Source organism: Urocitellus parryii, chromosome 1 (genome assembly GCF_045843805.1).
Source record: "Urocitellus parryii isolate mUroPar1 chromosome 1, mUroPar1.hap1, whole genome shotgun sequence".
Lineage (NCBI taxonomy): Eukaryota > Metazoa > Chordata > Mammalia > Rodentia > Sciuridae > Urocitellus > Urocitellus parryii.
Window position 1 is genome coordinate 122,989,902 of NC_135531.1, and position 19,624 is coordinate 123,009,525.

Here is a 19,624-nt window from a genome sequence, read left to right on the forward strand (position 1 = left end):
TTTAATTATTACAGCTTTGAAATATATTTTGGAACCAAGTTATGTGGTACCTCTAACCTTCATCCTTTTTATTCAATATTACTTAAGCTATGCAGGATATTTTAGAGTTCCATATGTTTTTGATTTTTTTTCTATTTCTGTGAAAAATGACATAGAAATTTTAATAGGAATTACATTAAACCTATTGATAGCTTTAATGTATGTACATTTTAGTAATATTAATTTATCTAGTCCATGAACATGATATATCTTTCCATTTATGTGTCACCTTAATTTCTTTCACACATATCATATGATTTTCAGTATACAGATCTTTCATATTCTTGGTTAAATAAATTCCTATGTATTCTTTATACAATGGGATTGTTCTCCTAATTTATTTTTAAAATACTTCATTGTTAGTCTGTGGAAATGATACTAATTTTTGCATGCAGATGTTGTAACCTGCTGAACCTGTTTTCAGTTTTAAGTTTTTTAGAGGAGAAATTATCAGCATATCATCAGACAATCTCACAAACAATTTCACTTCTTCCTTTCCTATTTGTGTTCTTTTCATTTTTTTTTTTTCTTACTCAATTGCTGTAGTTAAGACTTTGAGTATTTTGTTCAATAGAGGTGGTGGCATTGGGCATCCTTGTCTTGTCTCTCATCTTAAATAAAAACCCTTTAACTTTTTTGCTATTATGTTGCCATCTGTGAACTTGTCATATACAACCTTTATTGTGCCAGGAACCTTTTTTTCTATATTGATTTCCTAGAGAGTTTTTATTCTGAAGAGGATGCTTAATTCTGTCATATGATTTTTCTGCATCTATTGCCATGATCATATTGTTTTCACTCACTCTCTCAATAGGTGAATAATATTTATTGATTTGCATAGGTTGAAGTATCCTTGCACCACAGGGATAAATTCCACTTGATCATGGTGAAAGATCTTTTTGATGTACTATTTTTCCTTTGAAGAAGTTTGTGGGTTTTTTTTTTCAGCTTTACTGGGATATAACTGTACTGTTGAATGGAGTTATTAGTATTCTATTAAGGATTTTAAAATTTATGTTCATCAGGCATATTGTTTGTGGAGATTTTTTCTTTTATTATCCTTGTTTAGATTTGATATCAGGTAATGCTAGCCTCATACAATTAATTTGGAAGGATTTCTTCATCTTAATTTTACAAAAAATTCCAGAAATATTGGTATTAATTCTTTAAATGTTTGCTAAAATTAAGCCGTGAAGCCATCTGATCCTGGGCTTTTATTTTGATAGAAATATTTGTATTGCTGATTCCATCTCCTTATTCATCACTAGTCTGTCCAGACTTTTTATTTCTTCATGATTCAATCTTGGCAGGTTATATGTTTAGTAATTTATCCATTGATTCTAGTCTAGCTAACGTGCTGCTGGCATATAACTGTTCTTAATAGTGTTTTATGATCCTTTGTACTTCTGTGTTATCTGTTGTAACATCTTCTATTTCATTTTAATTTTATTTGATACTTCTTTTTCTTTTACCTACAGGTCTATCAATTTTATTTAGCTTTTTGAAAAATACAAATCTTAGCTTTGTTGATCATTTCTATTGTTTTTCTTGTCTCTATTTCATCTCTGATCTTTGTGATTTCCTGCCTTCTGCTAACTTTGTATTTAGTTGATTTTTCTAGTTCCTTAAGGTATAACAAAAAGATCACTTTGTTGAAATCTTTCTTTTTTATGATGTAGGTATTTAGTACAAAAAAATTTAAACACTACTAGGAACTACTTTAGCTGTACTCCATAAGTTTTGTTATATTTCCATTTTCTTCTAATTTACTTTTTGACCCAAGAGTTGCTCATTGGAATATTCTTTCACTTCCATGTATTTGTAAATTTTTCATATCTTCTTTTATTGATTTCTAGTTTTACAACACTGTGGTCTGAAAAGGTATTTAAGATAATTTCAATCTTCTTGAATTTGTTAATACTTGTTTTGTGATCTAACATATAATGTATTCTTCACAACATTCTGTGTGCACTTGAGAAGAATGTGTATTCTGTTGCTATGGATGGGATGTTCTGCAAACATTTTTTAGGCTCATTTACTCTAACGTATTTCTCAAGTCCAGTGTTTTCTCATTGATTTTCTGTCTGGATGATTGTTTTGATATTTTAAGTGGGATATTCAAACCCTGGGATAATTGTGTTGGAGTCTGTATCTTCATTCAGATTTCTTAATGTTTGCTTAATTAATTCAGGTACTCTGAGGTTAAGTGTATATATATTTACAAGTCTTAGTGAAGTTACCAGTCATCACTACATAATGACATTTTTTGTCTTTTTTTTTTTATCATTTTTGACCTACAGTCTATTAAGTCTGATGTAAGCTCAGCTTACTTACTTGCCTTCTTTTGGTGTCCATTTATGTGTAGTATCTGTTTCCCACCATTTACTCACAGCTTGTGTTTGTCTTTTAATGTGAATTGAGTCTCCTGTGGGCAGCAGATATTGGGTCTTATTTTTTTTTTCCATTCAGATGCTCTATACTTTTTAATTGGATTAGAATCATTTTGTTAATTGATTTCTGATTGTTTTGTAAATCTCTTGTTATTTTTTTCTTTCTGCCTTTGTGATTTGACTATATTCTGTAGTGGTATGTTTTGAATCCTTTCTGTATATCTTTTATGAATCTACTATGGGCTTTTTGTATTGTTGTTATACTGAGGCTTATATGAAATTCTTTTTTTCTGAAATGCTGCTAATATTTTATTTATTTTGATTGATTTTATTTTTTAAATACATGACAGCGGTATGCATTACAATTCTTATTACACATATAGAGCACAATTTTTCATATCTTTGTATATAAAGTTTGTTCACACCAATTCATGTATTTATACATGTACTTTGGGGGTTCTTTGGGTTTGTTTTTTTTTTGCAGTACAATTCTTATTTCGCATATATACCACAATTTTTCATATCTCTTTGTATATAAAGTATGTTGACACCCAATTTGTGTATTCATTCATATACTTTGGATATGATGTCCATCACATTCCACCATCCTTGCTAATCCCATGCCCCCTCTCTTTCCCTCCCACCCTCTTCCCTATCTAGAATTCTCCTAATCCTCCCATGCTCCCCTTCTCCATCCCACTATGAGTCAGCCTCCTTATATCAGAGAAAACATTCAGCATTTGTTTTTTGGGGATTGGCTAACATCACTTAGCATTATCTTCTCCAATGCCATCCATTTACCTTCAAATGCCATGATTTTATTCTCTTTTATTGCTGAGTAAAATTCCATTGTGTATATATGCCACATTTATTTTATCCATTCATCCACTGAAGGGCATCTAGGTTGGTTCCACAGTTACAGGCTATTTGAGGCTTGGACAACTTAGTTTGATCACATACACAAATTCCACCTTACTTTCCCTTCCCTCCCCTCATGTTTTTGATGTCACAATTTATATCCTTTTATAATTTGTATCCCTTAACAAATTATAATCGTCTTTAAATAGTAGAGAGATAATTCATTTACCATTGCAGTATTCATGTTTTCAATTTAACAATGTACTTACTTTTACCAGTGAGTTTTATACTTTCATATATTTTCATGTTACTAATTAGAATCCTTTTCCTTTACCTTGAAGATCTCTCTTTATTGTAAGTCAAGTTCAGTGGTAATAAAATTCCTCAACTTTTGTTGAGAAAGTGTTTATTTTCCCTATTTTATGGAAGACAGAGTATACTATTATTGGTTGGTAGTTTTCTTGTTTCAGATTTTTGAATATATAATCTCATGGCCTTCTGGTCTGCAAGACTACTCATGAAAAATCCAATTATATTCTTATTGAGTTTCCCTTGTATGTAATAAGCCTATTTTTCCTAGATGCTTTCATTTTTTTTTTAACTTTCAAAAGTTTAATTACAATGTGTTATGGTACTATGGTTTGAATATCACTTTCCCATTCTGAAAACTCATGCTGAAATTGAATCCCCATTCTGAGGTATAAAGAGAGTAGAAACTTGATATAGTTATGGCATTTGCCAGTGGCACCTTTGAGAGCTCCATATCTAGAGGGTCCATCTTTATCTAGGATTAATCCTGGTGACTTAATAGTAAGTCTCTGTGGCCATGTGACACTGGCCATCACAAGATGTAACCTCTAAACCTTGAACAGGAACTATGAGATAACATAAACTTCTTATGATCTACACAGTCTGTGATAATGTGTTATTAGCCACAGAAATTGAACTAAGACCCTTGGTATGGATCTCTTTGGATTCATCTTATATGATGCCCCTTGGGATTCCTGGGTCTGAACTTCTATTTCTTTTCACAGGGTTGGGGAGTTTTCTGCCAATAGTTCTTAGAATATGAATATTTTTCTGTTTCTTTCTCTCTCTCTCTCTTCTTTTTCTGACACACGGATAATTACTGTTCCACTTGATAGTATTAATAGTGTCCCATAAGTTCCTTAAGCTATTCTTCCTCTGTTTCTTTTTTTCTTTATGCTTCTCAGATTGGATGATTTCCAGTGATCTGTATTCGAGTTCACCAGTCCTTTCTCAGCATAATCAAAGCTACTGTCAAATCCCTCTATTGCATTTTTTTTTCAAGTTCATGTATAGTATTCCTCAGCTATATGATTCCTGTTTGGTACATTTTAATGATTTTTATCACTTAAACTAAAATTCTCAGTTTGTTCTTATATTATTCTCGTGATCTTGATGAGCATTTTTGTGACAGTTATTTACCCCAGTGGGGTAAATAACATATCCTTATATCACTAGTGTCCGTTTTCAGAGTTTTTTCTTTCCTTTTTTTTTTTAATTTGGAACATATTTACTCATTTCCCTATTTCCTTTGATCACCTGTGTGTTAGATAAGACAACTTTTCCTCCTAGCCTTATCAGACTAGCTTTGTGTAAAGGAAGATCTTAACCAACTCAGCTAGCCAGAGTGTGCCTCTCAGATCTTTGTGAGACTGCTATCTCAGTCTTTAGTGGCCCCAGAAGATAAGGAGGTGCCCCATTCTGTCAGTACATAGTGTGGAAGACAGTCCCTCTCAAATTAGCTGGAAAGTTTGGGGTATCAGATGTGTTTCAGTTTTCCATCTTCATGGTAAAACTGAGATAGGCATTTATTTCCCTCTCTCATTTATCCAGGGAGATGGTCTCAGGTATGTGCCTGCCCTCCTTTTCAGGCTGTATCCTCTAATCCTGGGGAAACAGTTGTTGGAGGTGTATGTCTACTCCTTTGTTAAAGTCTATTAATTAAACTCAAGAATGCAGAGTCCTGTCAACTTCCCTGGTTAAGGAAGTAATCCCTTGGGAAGAAGAATGTAAAGGTTAGGTTGCTCAACGAATGAATAAAATCCTTCCAGGAGCAGTGGTTAAACCTGGGGTTATCCCTGGATAAGCAGGGAAAGAAGGCTTCAAAAATGCTGAGTCACTACTGAGAATGCTGGTTGTCCATTAAAAATGGGGACTGGAAGAATGTTTGAAAAAACCTCTGCAGGGAAAAAGAGCAAACTGCTTTTTATTTTATTTTATTGGTTATTTTTAGTTATACATGACAGTAAAGTCCGTTTTGATGAAATTATACATGCATACAATACATCCTATTCTAATCAGGATCCCAGTCTTGTGGATGTATACAGTGGTGGGACTCACTCTCGTGTCCTCCCGTACATATACATAGGAAAGTTATGTCAGATTCTTCCCACTGTCTTTCCTATCTCTATCCCCCATCCTTTCCCTTCACAGCAAGGAGAAAAGGGAAAGAACTGAAGGCAATCTGCTCTTTTTAACCCCTTTTCTGCACTGTTCATAGTAGGGAGCTCCTGGAAGTACTCTCATGCCTATTTAAACCCATCTTTGTTCTGTGATCTAGGGAAACTCACATGCCCAGTACCCTCTGTTTTCACAGGCAGGAGGTTTAGGGTACAGTCCCTTGGATGGGGATTGTAAAAGTTAGGTGTTTGATGTACACATGAACTTAACACCAGGAGCTGGCAGACCTGTAGTTATCAGTAGGGAGATTGTGTTCGTCAGCTTTTTGTTGCTGTGACTAAAGTACCTGACAAGGACAACTTAGAGGAGGGAAGTTTATTTTGGGTTCACGGTTTCAGAGATTCTGTCCACGGTCAGCCAACTCCAGTGCTCTGGGCCAGAGGTGAGGAGGTGAGGCAGAACATCAGAGCAGAAGGGCAGTGGAGGAAAGCTACTAAGCTTATTGCAGCCAGAGAGGAGAGAGAGAAAAAAAGAGAAAAAAAGAGAGAGAGGGTGAGCGCGCACAAGGAGCCAGGAACAAAATGTAGCCTCCAAGGACATGCCCCCAAATGATCGACTTCCTCGAGCCATGCCCACCTGCCTGCAGTCACCACCAGTAATCCATTCAAATTATCAATCCATCAAGAGGATTAATACACTGATTAGGTCACATCTCTCATAATTTAATCATTTTCCCTCTGAACATAGTTATATTAGATATCATGTTTCCAATATATGAACTTTTCAGGAGATACCTCGTAACCAAATCACAATAGAGATGGTTCAAGAATTCCTGAACTCTTTCTCAGGCCAGAAGTTTACTGTCTATCAGCCCCGTTATTACTCTGATGTCACCCAGGAAGAAGCCAGACTGTCACAGCAACATTTGGGAGAATATGATGACAAATTCTTTCCAGAGAAAACATGAATCTTTGATTCTAGCCCTTTCTCTGCCTTGGTTCCTGAGGATGGAGTCCCTGGGAAACCAAAGCTCCCCCCACCAAACACAGACACCTGTGGTCTAGAGCAAGATTCCAGGGAGATTCACCACTCCCAGGATTGGTGAATTAAGAGCCAAACTGTGAAACCTTAGAGTTAGGATACCATATGTATGGTCTGAAACTTGTTTTTCTCAGAGAGCAGATGGATGTGGGGAATTTCTCCCCAGTCGGGTAGTTCAATGTGCAGAGAAGGGCCTACATCTGAGTGTGCTTTGCTTTTCCTGCCTGGTTGATGTAGATGTTTTCTCATTGGCCTAGTACAGAGGAGTCTCTCGCATTTCTGACTTTTTCTGAAAGGGAACTAGTTGGCAAACAGTGGATAAACATCCACTGTTTATGTGGATGTTATGTGTTGAGGGAAAGCCTGTGTCTCCTCTTCTGCTATATTGCACTTGGTTTTAAGATTAAAATGGAAAGATAAGTCTAAACTATTTATAACTATGGTAAAAATAAATGGCCTTAATCCAGTCTATGCTTGCATTAGTTCTTCTCTTAACAGTGCATGGTACAAATACTTCTTAACTTAATTTTCAGGTCATGCTGGTCCAGTGATGCACATTAAAAACAGATTTCCAATGATTTGGGAGCTACTAATATGTTCTAAGTGTATCTGACTTGCAAGTGGATTTATTGCATTATATTTCACTGGAGAGTAATGCCCAGGTATCCTGAGTACTTTTCTAATCCTTCCTGTAAGTCAATACAATTCTTTGGCAATTAGCAATTCATTGATTCTAGAATCAGGTTCATTCTACAAATTGCACATTGTCCCACACTGAATAATGACAAGTCTTCTTTTGTTCTCAATATTGCACACCATATCTAACTTACAGCATACTAAATAAGAGACAGAAAAAAAAACTACTAACATCTAACTAATGTCACTCAGTAACATGACACCACATCTTCTAGTCACTTCATTCATAATAATAATAATAATAATAATAACAACAACAACCATTTGCTAACCACTTAGCTATGTAAAATATTTTATAAAGTATTTAATATGGCTCTTCACCTTCCACTCTCACACAAATTATCCCTTCACCATACTAAATTGTATGTATGAGGACACATATCCTGACTCCTACCTCACCAGGGAATGAACACGAGCACACTAGAGAGGGTAAGAGGAAGTAAACACCCTCATACTCTGGTTAAAGTGAGAAGACAGGAAAATTATTGAAGAGTGGGATCCACACAAAATGAACATGTGAGCAATGTTCAGGTAAATTCCCTAGAGCAAAATATTTCTATTTACACATGGAAGAAAAGTAGGAAGACAGCTCTAATCTGATCAATCACAGTAATGCATCTAAAGAAATTCTATGACAACCAGAGGTAAAGGTAATGAAGAAAAACCATGTTTAAATAAAATCCGGGGAAGTAGAGATGGCTGGCTTGAGGGGGGGGAAGCAACTTTTGGTGATCAAAAAACATGCTTACAAATAGTTGGTGCGAATTTACATAATCCACTAGAATGACAGTAGTATTTCTCACTAAATATAATTGGCATTTTCAGCATTTCTAGAAACAGAGGTTCTTCCGGTGTTCAGGCAAAGTCACATTTCTGCGCCTATAGTGTAGGTAACAAAATGAACCCAGGATTTCCAAGCTTCCTTCCTGTGGATTGTCCTCTAAGGCCTCCCACACTTCCCTGCACACTTCCCATCTCACACACACACACACACACACACACACACATACACACACACACACACACACACACAAAGGCAGTGGCTTCAGTAAGGAAGAGTTTATCACAAAACCCTAAAGCCAAATTTTTGTAGCCAGTAAAATCTCCTCTGTGGGTTCAAATTTCTCTGCCCATGGCTCAGTATCAGTGCTTCTCTGGGACTTCCCTGTGCTCTTTTCTTCTCACTTTTCAGGGACTCACATTACTCACACTGCAGCCAGGAAGGAGAGAGAGAGAGAGAGAGAGAGAGAGAGAGAGAGAGAGAGAGAGAGAGAGAGAGAGAGCGCTCACACAAGGAGCCAGGAACATTATGGTCTCATCATCTCCCACAACACAGAGACCTGGTATCATTCGGGATCCCAACAGGAAACAGATGGCACACTCAGTCGGGGCGAACCATGAAGGGGTGTCTAAAATGAGGCTGTTTACACAGAAGTAGATGAGATATGAGGGAACTTCTCATGAGAGTGCTATATATGGGGCTAGGACAAAGGAGGAGTTGTCACTCTCCCTTGACCCTCTGCACTAGGAGAGACTATGTTGCCTGGAACTTAGGAAAGAGTTGTGTAGAAACTAATTTTAATGGAATCAGTGACCCTCAGATCAGGGACACAACCAGACCCAGGCAACTTCCAAAGAAGAGAAATAAATAAATTTGATTGCTTTCTCTTCAGTCCTATTGATCTCTGGCTGAGAACTCTTGGGAGAAATTCTCCATGGGATTTTTGCATTTCTGTAGGGCTTGAGAGCTGAGATGCAGGAGGCTTTGTTTCCATCTTTGGGACGTTGATATAGCAAACAGTCTTGGAAGATACAGTATCCTCCACCTGAGCCAAGGACAGGCATGTTTACTTTCATTGTAAGATTCAGGCTCTTCTTCCAGCACAGGTGTCTCCTAGCCTTCTTCATGGTGCCTTGAACACTAGGGTTTGGACAAGAGACCCAAGAAAAGACCAACACTCCAGTTACTGCTGTTTCTGAATATGGCCCCCATGTCTTCTGTAGGATCAATGATACTGTGAGCTAAATCCTTTTCTTAAAGGTAGGATAAGCTTGGGCTGGGGTTGTAGCTCACTGGTAGAGTGTTCACCTAGCATGTGAGAGGCACTGGGTTCAATCCTCAGCACCACATAAAAATAAATAAAATAAAGTTATGTGCCCATCTACAACTTAAAAAGAAACATTTTTAAAAAAATGTAGGGTAAGCTCTCAGGCCCTTCATGTTTTTTTTCTCTCTCTCTCTTTTAATATTTCTTTCTTTCTTTTCCTTTTTTTTTTTTTTTTTTTTTTTTTTTTTTTTTTTTTTTTTTTTTTTTAGCTATACATGACAGTAGAATGTATTTTGGCACCTTCACTGTTCTTGACAGGATTCCTTATTGGCAGAACCTGATTTGAAGTCAGAGGTCAGGGAAGTCCACTGATTAACCTGTAGAGGGTCAGTCCTCTTGGAGTGAGGGCAAGGGTGGAGGAGGGTGAGAAGCGCACCTCAGGGGTAAGTGGAATCTATGTATCCATCATGGAAATGTCAAACCATACCTTCAGATCTGGTTTACTATATTATTAACTTCTGAGTCATATATGTGTTTACAAAATGACTGTCCCTGGGTGTCTAAGACCCCCCATGTTTTCAATTTTTACTTTCCAACCTCTGTCTTCTTCTTCACTCCTGCCTTCTCCTTTCCCAAGTCTCATCTTGTCAACTCCAGGGCACTTCTACCTCGTCTATTTCTTCTCCTCAACCCTATTATCACTAGTCATGCTCAGCAGAGTTCCATCTCCCTTTGGATTACAATACCAGCCTCCTAATGCTTTTTGCCTCATCCTGTCTTCCCTGGAGTTCTCTATATTTTAGCCACATTGATCTTTCAGTGCCTCGTAGCATTCTCTTCCCCATCACATACCTTTATGCAGGCTTTCCTGTCCTCCAGGAATATGTTTTCCTGTCCTTTTTGTGTGGAAAACTCCTGCTCATCCTTCCAATCTTAATGCAATGTTCTTCCTCCCCGACCAATCAAGCCATGCCACGTCTCTCTTCCCCACAAGGTTGTGTTCTCTATGAAGGTAGGAGCCAATTTGTTTTTGTTCACTGTGATAATCCCAACTCCAAGAACACCAAGCAACTATCACAGAATGAACACCCATGAAGCTGTATCACATGAGTGAGTCCAATGAAATATAATGGCCAAGTCCTAGTCAAATAAAGCACATTTCAAAAATGCCGAAATATGCAAAAAAAGAACCTCAGCTAAGAATAATATTGGATCATGTGATCATTATTTGAGCTGTTTGTGAATTTTTAACAAGATGAGAAGATGACCAAAGAAATACTTTCAAGATTTATGGTATGAAATTAGAAAAATAACTACAGTGCTGATCATGCTGAAATGAAGATTTACTATCAAAATATTTTTCCTGATCTTATTCACATTTTTCTGATCCTAAAACATCACTTAAAAAATGACATTTCCCCCTATAGCAATTTGAAGCTAAATTATTATAGCAGAAACAAAATGGTAATTGCAAGTTTGACAGACACTTTCACCCCTATTTCAAAGCATTTATTCTCATCCATAATGTTTGAGCTTTGACTTTCTAGTTAATTTATTAAATATTAATAAATTAATATTTAAGAAGCATATTAACTCAAAATAGGTATTACCTCCAAATGATGAAAAATACAATAAAATTTATCTGTCCCTATCTCACTGCTTTAAGAACAAGAACAGTTTAATTTCCTCACATTTATCTATGAAGGTGCAGTACTGACATTGCATGAGCACAAACATTTGTATTTTCATTTCCTATTTTGAGAGATACGATATAGAGAAAGCATATTTCCTTTAGTATTGTGCAGAGATTTTATCATACTAAACAGTTCCACCAATTCCAAAGTCAAACATCTAGATAATACATTGCAAATACACCCTGTATCAAACTCTCAAGTCTGTGTCAGCAGCATCTGAGATGGAGACTCTACGGAATGCTTTCCACCAGTTGAGAAGGAAGCTTTTATTTGAAAGGAAAAGGTGTCTATGTATCATACATCATCAAATGCTCAATTTGATTGGGTTGTTCACTGCTTGACCAATTGTTTGTTGTTGTTGTTGTTGTTGTTGTTGTTTTTCAAAACATTTCTCTCTCTCTTAAATTCTTGATCACAACTGAAACTCTTACAGATAGTAAGAACCGATAAGCAATGCCAATCCGATAACTGACCTTCCCAACTCTTCTCCTGGCAACCCCCTTTACTGACCCATGCAGTGGAGAAGGGAAATAAAGTGGCAGACTGAAATGTGAAAACATATTACATTAAAACAGGGGAGTGCATGGTCCTTGAGCTTTGTCTCTGACCTATTACCATTTAATCTTTAACTCAGTTTCTAAAATTAAAAATTAAAAAATGAGTGACAAAATTAACTCCAAGATTCTTAAGCTCTTTGATTTCTACTAGGAAGAGTGCCATTTTTCCCTTGATTCTACCCTTGTGTGACTCACTCAAAAATTTCTCATTAACATGTGATTTTTAAAAACTACTATGATAACTTAAAGATAAAACAATTTTTACCTGAAATTATTCTTGTTTTGCTTGTTTTCTATAAATGGCTGCCTGGGCCCTATGTTCCATAAAATACAGGTATTTGACCTTTGCTGTAGCTTCTATTTGACTTTATGTCATAGAAAGAAACAGATGGGTCTGATTTTGGAGCCCCAGTCTGAATTGGCCACATACAGGGTCTCTGGCTAGTGGGCTGAAGGCTATGTGTAAGAAGACAAGGGTCAGCTCACACAATGTGGGCTGTAGGAAGGACCCTTTGGTCTTCCCTGTTAACATTTGAATTTTGGGCTTCTCTAGGCAAACAGATCATTTTATCTTTGTAAATGGAAAACACTTTTTGCTTTCCCCACTTTTCTTTTAAAAGCAAAAGAATGTAAGCAAATAAAGCTTTAATGATTTCTGAGACACTAAATAATAATAATAATAAGGAGGAGGAGGAGGAAGAAGATGGCAGTAATTTTACTACAGACTAATCTATGGGAATTAATAATAATATTTTTGTTTTATTTTTGTGTAGCCATTGAAAAGAACATAAGAAAATAATTCTAATACGAATATGCTCATAAATCTGTATCAATTTATAGAATTTGAGTTTTTCACATAAGTTTTTCCTCTGGAGTCATTTTATTTTCAAACTAGGAATTCTATCTAAACTTAGGAGGTAAAATACTAAGTACTTTTATGCAGATGATGACTTAAATATTTGAATCAAATTATTCATAGCATCTTAGGGATAAATTATTCCAGTTCCAGACATTATTTTTTTTCTAAAGTATCTTTCCAAAGCGGATGAGTGGAAAAAATATGTGAGTTCAGGCTGTGGAAGGCAATGCAACAAACCCACACCTGGGTAAAGCCCACAGGAGATGAACAGGCCAGAACAGCCCTGAATGAAAATTTGCCTGTTTGAAAATAACCCTCATACTGTATGCTGACAAATCTCAAAAATGTTAGTCTCAGGATTCCTTTATAATTTTAAAAATTACTAAAGAGCCCATGAAAGCCTTTGTATATATAGGTTATATCTCAGATACATACTAAGTAGGAAATTAAAACTGTGAAATTATTTAAATATGTATTTTTTAAACTTTAATAAAAACAATTTACATGAATAAAAATGATATCTATATGAAAAATAATTTGGAGGATGTTGGTAACATAGCTCAGTGGTACACCATAATGCTCTCAGTTCAAACCCCAGCACTATAAAATAATAATAATTATTATTATTGTAAAACAAAGGAGATAGAAGAATTCCATCATTTCACATGTTTTACAAATCTAATATTAGCTTAATACAAAATAACTATGTTCTGCATTTGATCTGTTAAAGTATGTTACTTCAAAGTATATGAAAAAATATGGTTTCACCTAAAATATATACTGCAAAGCAGGAGTATTTTAATTGCCTTTCATTTCATTGTGAATATCGTATATAAAGAGCTCTATGAAATTATATAAAACAAAGTTTATAAAATACCATTAGATTTTCAAAAAGTAAACAATTTATAGTACAAGTTCTAAGTTTTGAACAAAGTGCCCAAATATATACATGAATATGTAGATATGAGTGTATAAGCATGTTTCATAAAGACAATACTAGATTATTTAGCTTCTACAATGTTTACTTATTAAATAATATGTTATATGTAGATATAATTAATACAATGTCTATTTAATCTCCATAATAAACTCTGGGGGCCATGTTTCCAAAAAATTGATGTATGAATCATGGTATATTGTCCATTCTTATAAGTTATGTGTATTTGCATGTGTGCATGTGTGTGTGTATTTGGGATAGGGGGTATGTGTGCATTTCTTTGCTTTTCTAAATTAAAAGAAACTTGGGGAAGGAATTCTGTATAATTTTAAATTCTTTTATGCAACACATAATGCCAAGAGACAATAAAAAATCCACAGGGTCCTTAGTAAAACTGTCTTACCTCAAATTTCATTTTTATCAAATTATTTACTCCTATAAGAAAACAACAATACAAAACTCTAGCCAGAAAAGACACAGAAGTTAGGAACCAAATAACAGGCTGCCATGTAAAAAAGATTTGTTACTAAATATATTGCCCTTATTATGTGATGTACATTTCAACCAAAATACAGGAGCTTGATTACTCAAATAAAGCACATAAAGGTAAAATTGGGGTAGGCATGACTTCTTATGTAGAAACGACAGTATTTACTTCCTTTGCTTTTGCAGTGTGCCCTAGCAGAGTGGAACTGTCCTAAGGTGTGGCCAGAAAACAAATAAGTAGTACTTCTAACAAATCAAAGTTCATAAAGGAAACTCCAAAACAAAACCTGAAAATTGGCAGCTTCTAACCAATTTTTTTTATCTATCTTTATTTTAGCCTCATCAACATAATCCTTCTCATCCCCTTCCTCAAAGAAGCCCAGAGAATCTGTTTTAGTGCATATACAGGAAAAATATGTATCTGCATTTCTTAAAGTTTTCCATTTAGGTTTAAGAGAATTACCACTCTAAATGGAGGTAACTTATATGAACAGATAAGTTATTAATAGCATTACTGAATTTTTTTTTAAAAAAGCACAACCAAATTCTGGTTCAGAGAGAAACATATTTGGACACTATATCTGGTTAACAAATTTATGATACCCCCACCCAATTAAAACTTTTTAAAAAGAAGTACATACAACCTTAAGGAAAACTTCTGTTTGTGTTTTTTTAATAAAAAGTTCTATAGAAAGGATGGCAAGTAGAAAATCACATAACTCATTACTTTGCTCAAAAACACTAAACCCCCTATAGATACCAAAAACTATGCTTAAATGCTGGAGGTGTGAGGATGAATAAAATAGGCACCTCTGGAACATTCAGTGTATTCATTGTTGGTATGTATTTTTAAATAATAACGGCACAGTTTCAATAGGTGTTTTAAATTTTTCTCCACATGTGGTGAAAAATATTAACTAAATGAAACTAGAGGGATTATTGCAAAATTGACAACCTGATAAACATCTAAGGTAGAAGCAATAACTTAATTAATTTTCCTAGAATTCTACTTTGGGGAAGATTATCTTTAACTTAGTTTTATTATAAATATTACTTCATCTTTCAATATACCATCCAAAGCAACTAATTTAGAAACAAAAATTTAAGTGTATTGGTATTAGAATTATTCTTCCCATTATTTCACCCTGATTTTTCTTTCAATGTTTTAATTTTTCACATATTTTGTTTCTTTTTCATAACTATGTATCCAAGTAATTGTTGATTCTTTTCATCTTTTTTTCATTGCTATTTTCAGATTCTTTCTAGATTTCAAGAGCTAATGAGGTTGAGAACCTATGAAGACATTCCCTTTCTCCAACATTTAGAGAAGAATTGTTACTACCCTGTCCTATGCCATCTCATTTCTGTATATAAAACAAATTATCATATTTAGGCTTCAAAGGCTTGGCAAAAGCCTTTCATCTACCCTTATCCTTTGGGCAATATATATATATATATATATATATATATATATATATATATATATATATATATAAGTGTGTGTGTGTATGTGTATTTTAGTTGTAGATGGACACAATACCTTTACTTTATTGATCTTTATTTATTTATTTACTTTTACATGGTGCTGGGGAATGAACCCAGTGCCTCACGGATGCTAGGCAAGCGCTCTACCACTGAGCCACAACCCTGGCCCCAGACAACCTGTTTTTTACACATGATAATGTTTATAGCTTAATGTTTATGGATCATGTTTATTGGTTGATTTCAAGGGAACACAACATAAAATTATGTATCCAGTGTTTACTACTACTACGCGATGTATACATACATACATGTATCGCAAGCCACAACTGTTGGACTTGATTTTTCAACTCTATTATGGTGCAAAATTACATTCAGTAGAAACCATACTTAGATTTTGGAATTGTGATCTTTTCTCAAGCTAGCATTATGGATCTGACCATCTCTTGTGATGCTGAGAGGAGCAGTGAGCCACAGTTCCCACTCTGCACACAGCCAGAATGGGAAGCAAGAGACGGTCTACCGTGTCCTGTGTTAGTAAGCTAGATGTTTGCAGGTGTATTAAATGTGCTTTACGCTTACAGTATTTTCAGTTTAGGATGAGCTTATCAGGACATAACCCCACCATAGGGTGAGAAGCACCTGTACTCCCTTCTGGGCTGCATGTACATGAAGGCTAATGCGTGCTTGGGGGAGGAATGGAGGAATAGGGGTCTACCATTGTCTTATGATTTTAAGAAATATTTTTGGTATATATTTACAAATGGGTTGGGTTGATTATCACTTATGTAAAGAATAAAGGATATTGTAATATACATTGATGCATTTTTATCTCTCGTGTGTAAGTAAGCATCATGACCTGAGCATAATAAAGGAACCAATGATTAAATTGAGTGTAAGAGGAAACTGCTGGACCCACAGTCTAACAACCTAACAACTACTAAGTATTCAGATAAGGATGAGAGAAGCAGTTTCTACCTACAAGAAAATAAAGAAGAAGGAATCCATATGATAGCTAAGTCAGTTACAGCTCTTATTTTTTTATTTAGCCATTGTACTCTGAAAGTTATTAAACTCACTAACCCTAAACTTCCTTTTCAGAGGCTTAGAAAACATATAAAGCTATTTTGATGCCTGTCACTTACTAGAGCTTATTAAGATTCCCATGTACTATGTATAATTCATTACATGAACTCTCTCATTTATTCTTTTAACTGTGAAGAAAAGGAAAGAGAGCTTAACAGACTCATGATTTAAGCATAGTTTTATTTCCAATCCCATGTGGTTTGCTTTTATTTTTCAATCAATGGTATACAGTTTTATGCATTAAATTTTTCAAAAAAGACTAATGTAAAATATTAGTCTTTCTAAATCTACCCTCTACCATTTCCAACTCCCCAGAGTTAACTGCCTGCAAGACTTTGAGATGTTTCTTTCTTTTAATATTGGTCTCCACAACACTAAATAGTCCTATTAAATAGTCCTGTTTATAGTGATTGGGGAGATGATAAAAGGGGGTGAAACAAGGAGGTCAGGGGATTAACTATTGATCTTTTTGTAATGAAAGATGAGAATCAAGCACCATTTGACCATTTCTCCACTAAATTCACTTCCATACTTCCCTTCCATTTTATCCTTTCCAAATAGCAATATACTATATTCAGAGTTTACATTATAACTACTTCATATATCAAGCTAAGTATTACACTTAAAATTTTTGAGGCTTTGCATTTCTGAAATTGTTTTAGTGCTCCTTCATCTATAATTGATAGTTTTGTTGGGTACACAATTTCAGGTCAGTTATTGTTTGACTTAGAAATTGCAAACACATTATTTCATTCTGTCCCAGCTTCCAGTGTCCTGTGAAGAACTCTTGAAGAAGCTACTCTGATTTCTGATTATTTGTATTTTATAGTCACCACCCTAGCCCTACTGATTCTTTTAGGCATTTTTGTTTGCCTCCAGTCTTCTATTCCATGATATTTTACTTTGACTTGAAGCTATATGCATCTGTTTTTCTAGGACCTCAATTAACACTTTCAACCTGGAAACTCCAATCTTTAATTGTGTAAATTTTTATTGAATTTTTATTTTTTATATCCCTCCATTTTCTCTATTCTTTTTTTCTATACTTCTTGTTATTTGTTTTTCTCTCCATTAGTGGATTTATTTATTATTAAATTTATTTTTCTCCCCAATTTTTCTTAGTATATATTAATTTTCAACAGCCTTTCCCTGCATACTCTTGTAAAAATCACATTGTGTTCCCACATCACCGATTCAGCTTTTTTCTTATCTCTAAGAATAATAACCAATATTTTCAAGTTTTCATTTTTCCTATTAGCCTTTGTTTCCAACAAAATTTGATTTTGTTTTTTATGTCAGATCCTTGTTTTATGTCAGATACATGTTTCTGATAATTATGGCCTATGTATTCATATATAAAACTCTTACTGGAAATTCTGCATGTTGTTTGACAATGGGTTTCATTTAGGGGGATATGGCTACTCTTTTTCATTAGAAAAAACATGATATTGGTATCTTTAGCCTATCTTCTTTTAGGCTTATCAGAAAGCCCAGAAAATAATCTTCTACTCCCTTAAATTTGAGGATCCCAGTGGCACAGAGGACAGGGGTTGGGGGAGAAGCAAATGCTTAGACATGACTTCATTTAATATCCCTATTTCCATCTGGTACTCTTCCCTCCTACGTGCCCAGTTCTGCAACACCTGTTTTATATGCTTTGGAGTGGGGGCAATGTTGAATACGAGGGAGAACCTGCTTCCATAAGTCTTTTAGCCAGTTGCTTTTAGCTGTATCTTCACCCTCATTCTCTGAGATATCTGTAGTTACCAATTCCTGAGCATTTTCAGGATCTTCTGTACAAATTGGGGTGCTTCCTGTGGTTTTCCACACATGATGTAAGATTCAGCTCTCTCAGACCCACCAAAGGTCTTTTTCTTATTTCTGTAATGTCCCTACTGTTGTTGCCTATTCTCTGTTAACTCTATCTTTTGCCTTAAGAAAGACAAACACACACACACATTTATTTATTATACTGAAGTTTCAAGAGTAGTTTGGGAGGTACAATGTGTACTAGAGATCGTATTCAGGCTTGCTTTTTGTGTGTGTGTGTGATGCTAGGGATTGAACCCATGGCTTTGTGCATGTGAGGCAAGCACTCTGCCAACTGAGTTACATCCCCATCCCCAGGACTGATTTTTAACCAGATTCCTCAATGTCCATGTTTTCCCCACTATTCCAAGATAATAAAGTTCATGAGAGATCCATTAAGATAACAAAGTATTGTTCTTTACTTTTCTATATTTCTTTATCCTTGGCTTTTCCTCTGTTCAGCAAGAAATATTGATTACTATGAGGAAGATTAGAATCATTATGGCTTATAATGCAAAGGGAAAGTACTTCAAAATAGGCTGTTAAAGACCATTTCAGGAGAAGCTGTATGAAAGTCAAGACTTCAATTGCAATAGCTATAATACATAAGAAAAAAAAAAGTTCTCTAAGTCAAAAAGTTTTCTTCAAAACATCAAGGACCAAGGCTAAGGGAAGTGAGCATATGGTTTTTCCTATAATCTGTGGGTTATGAAATTCTTTCTATATACGATGGTAATAAAAATTCCCTCCTAGGATGGTATAATTAGCCTGGAGAAAGAGGAACAGAGAGAAAAAAAATGGACCACAACTCTGAGCCTCTCTCTGTACTGGGTGTATAGGAAGTTGATAAGAGAATATCTCAAGATAAACTTAGGAACAGGAATTCATGTTGCCAAATACACTTGCCATATGGAAATCTGATAAGTGTCCTCCTCCTGGGGAGTATCCAGCCAATACAAAGCAGAGGCATTAAAGTTGTATAATTAGGCAAATGTGGTCCTTAAATGGAATCAAAACAACCAAAATAGACAAACTGCCTTTGTATAATAACAAACTAGAAATACATTGGCTGACTATCTGTAATATGAAAAAAAATTTCAGAATCTATGCATTTTTAACCATTGGTAAAAATATCACCAGACTCCTTACTTGATAAAGATGCATATAATGAAGATAAGCACTGATAACCAGAAGAAACACGGTATCATATAACAA

At 35.0% G+C, this 19,624-nt stretch overlaps 1 protein-coding gene across 5 annotated transcripts in view; it reads right to left on the reverse strand.

The window, feature by feature from the left end:
• Kcnn2 (potassium calcium-activated channel subfamily N member 2) overlaps positions 1-19,624 on the reverse strand; it is a 424,434-nt gene that overhangs the window by 331,355 nt on the left and 73,455 nt on the right. Inside the window, exon 1 of one of the 5 annotated variants that reach the window (XM_077796932.1) lies at positions 10,352-10,450. The exons of the other annotated variants lie outside the window; for them this stretch is intronic. The gene's annotated coding sequence lies outside the window, so the exon portion shown is untranslated. Of the gene's footprint in view, positions 1-10,351; positions 10,451-19,624 lie in introns of those variants that run through there. 5 annotated transcript variants of the gene reach the window in all.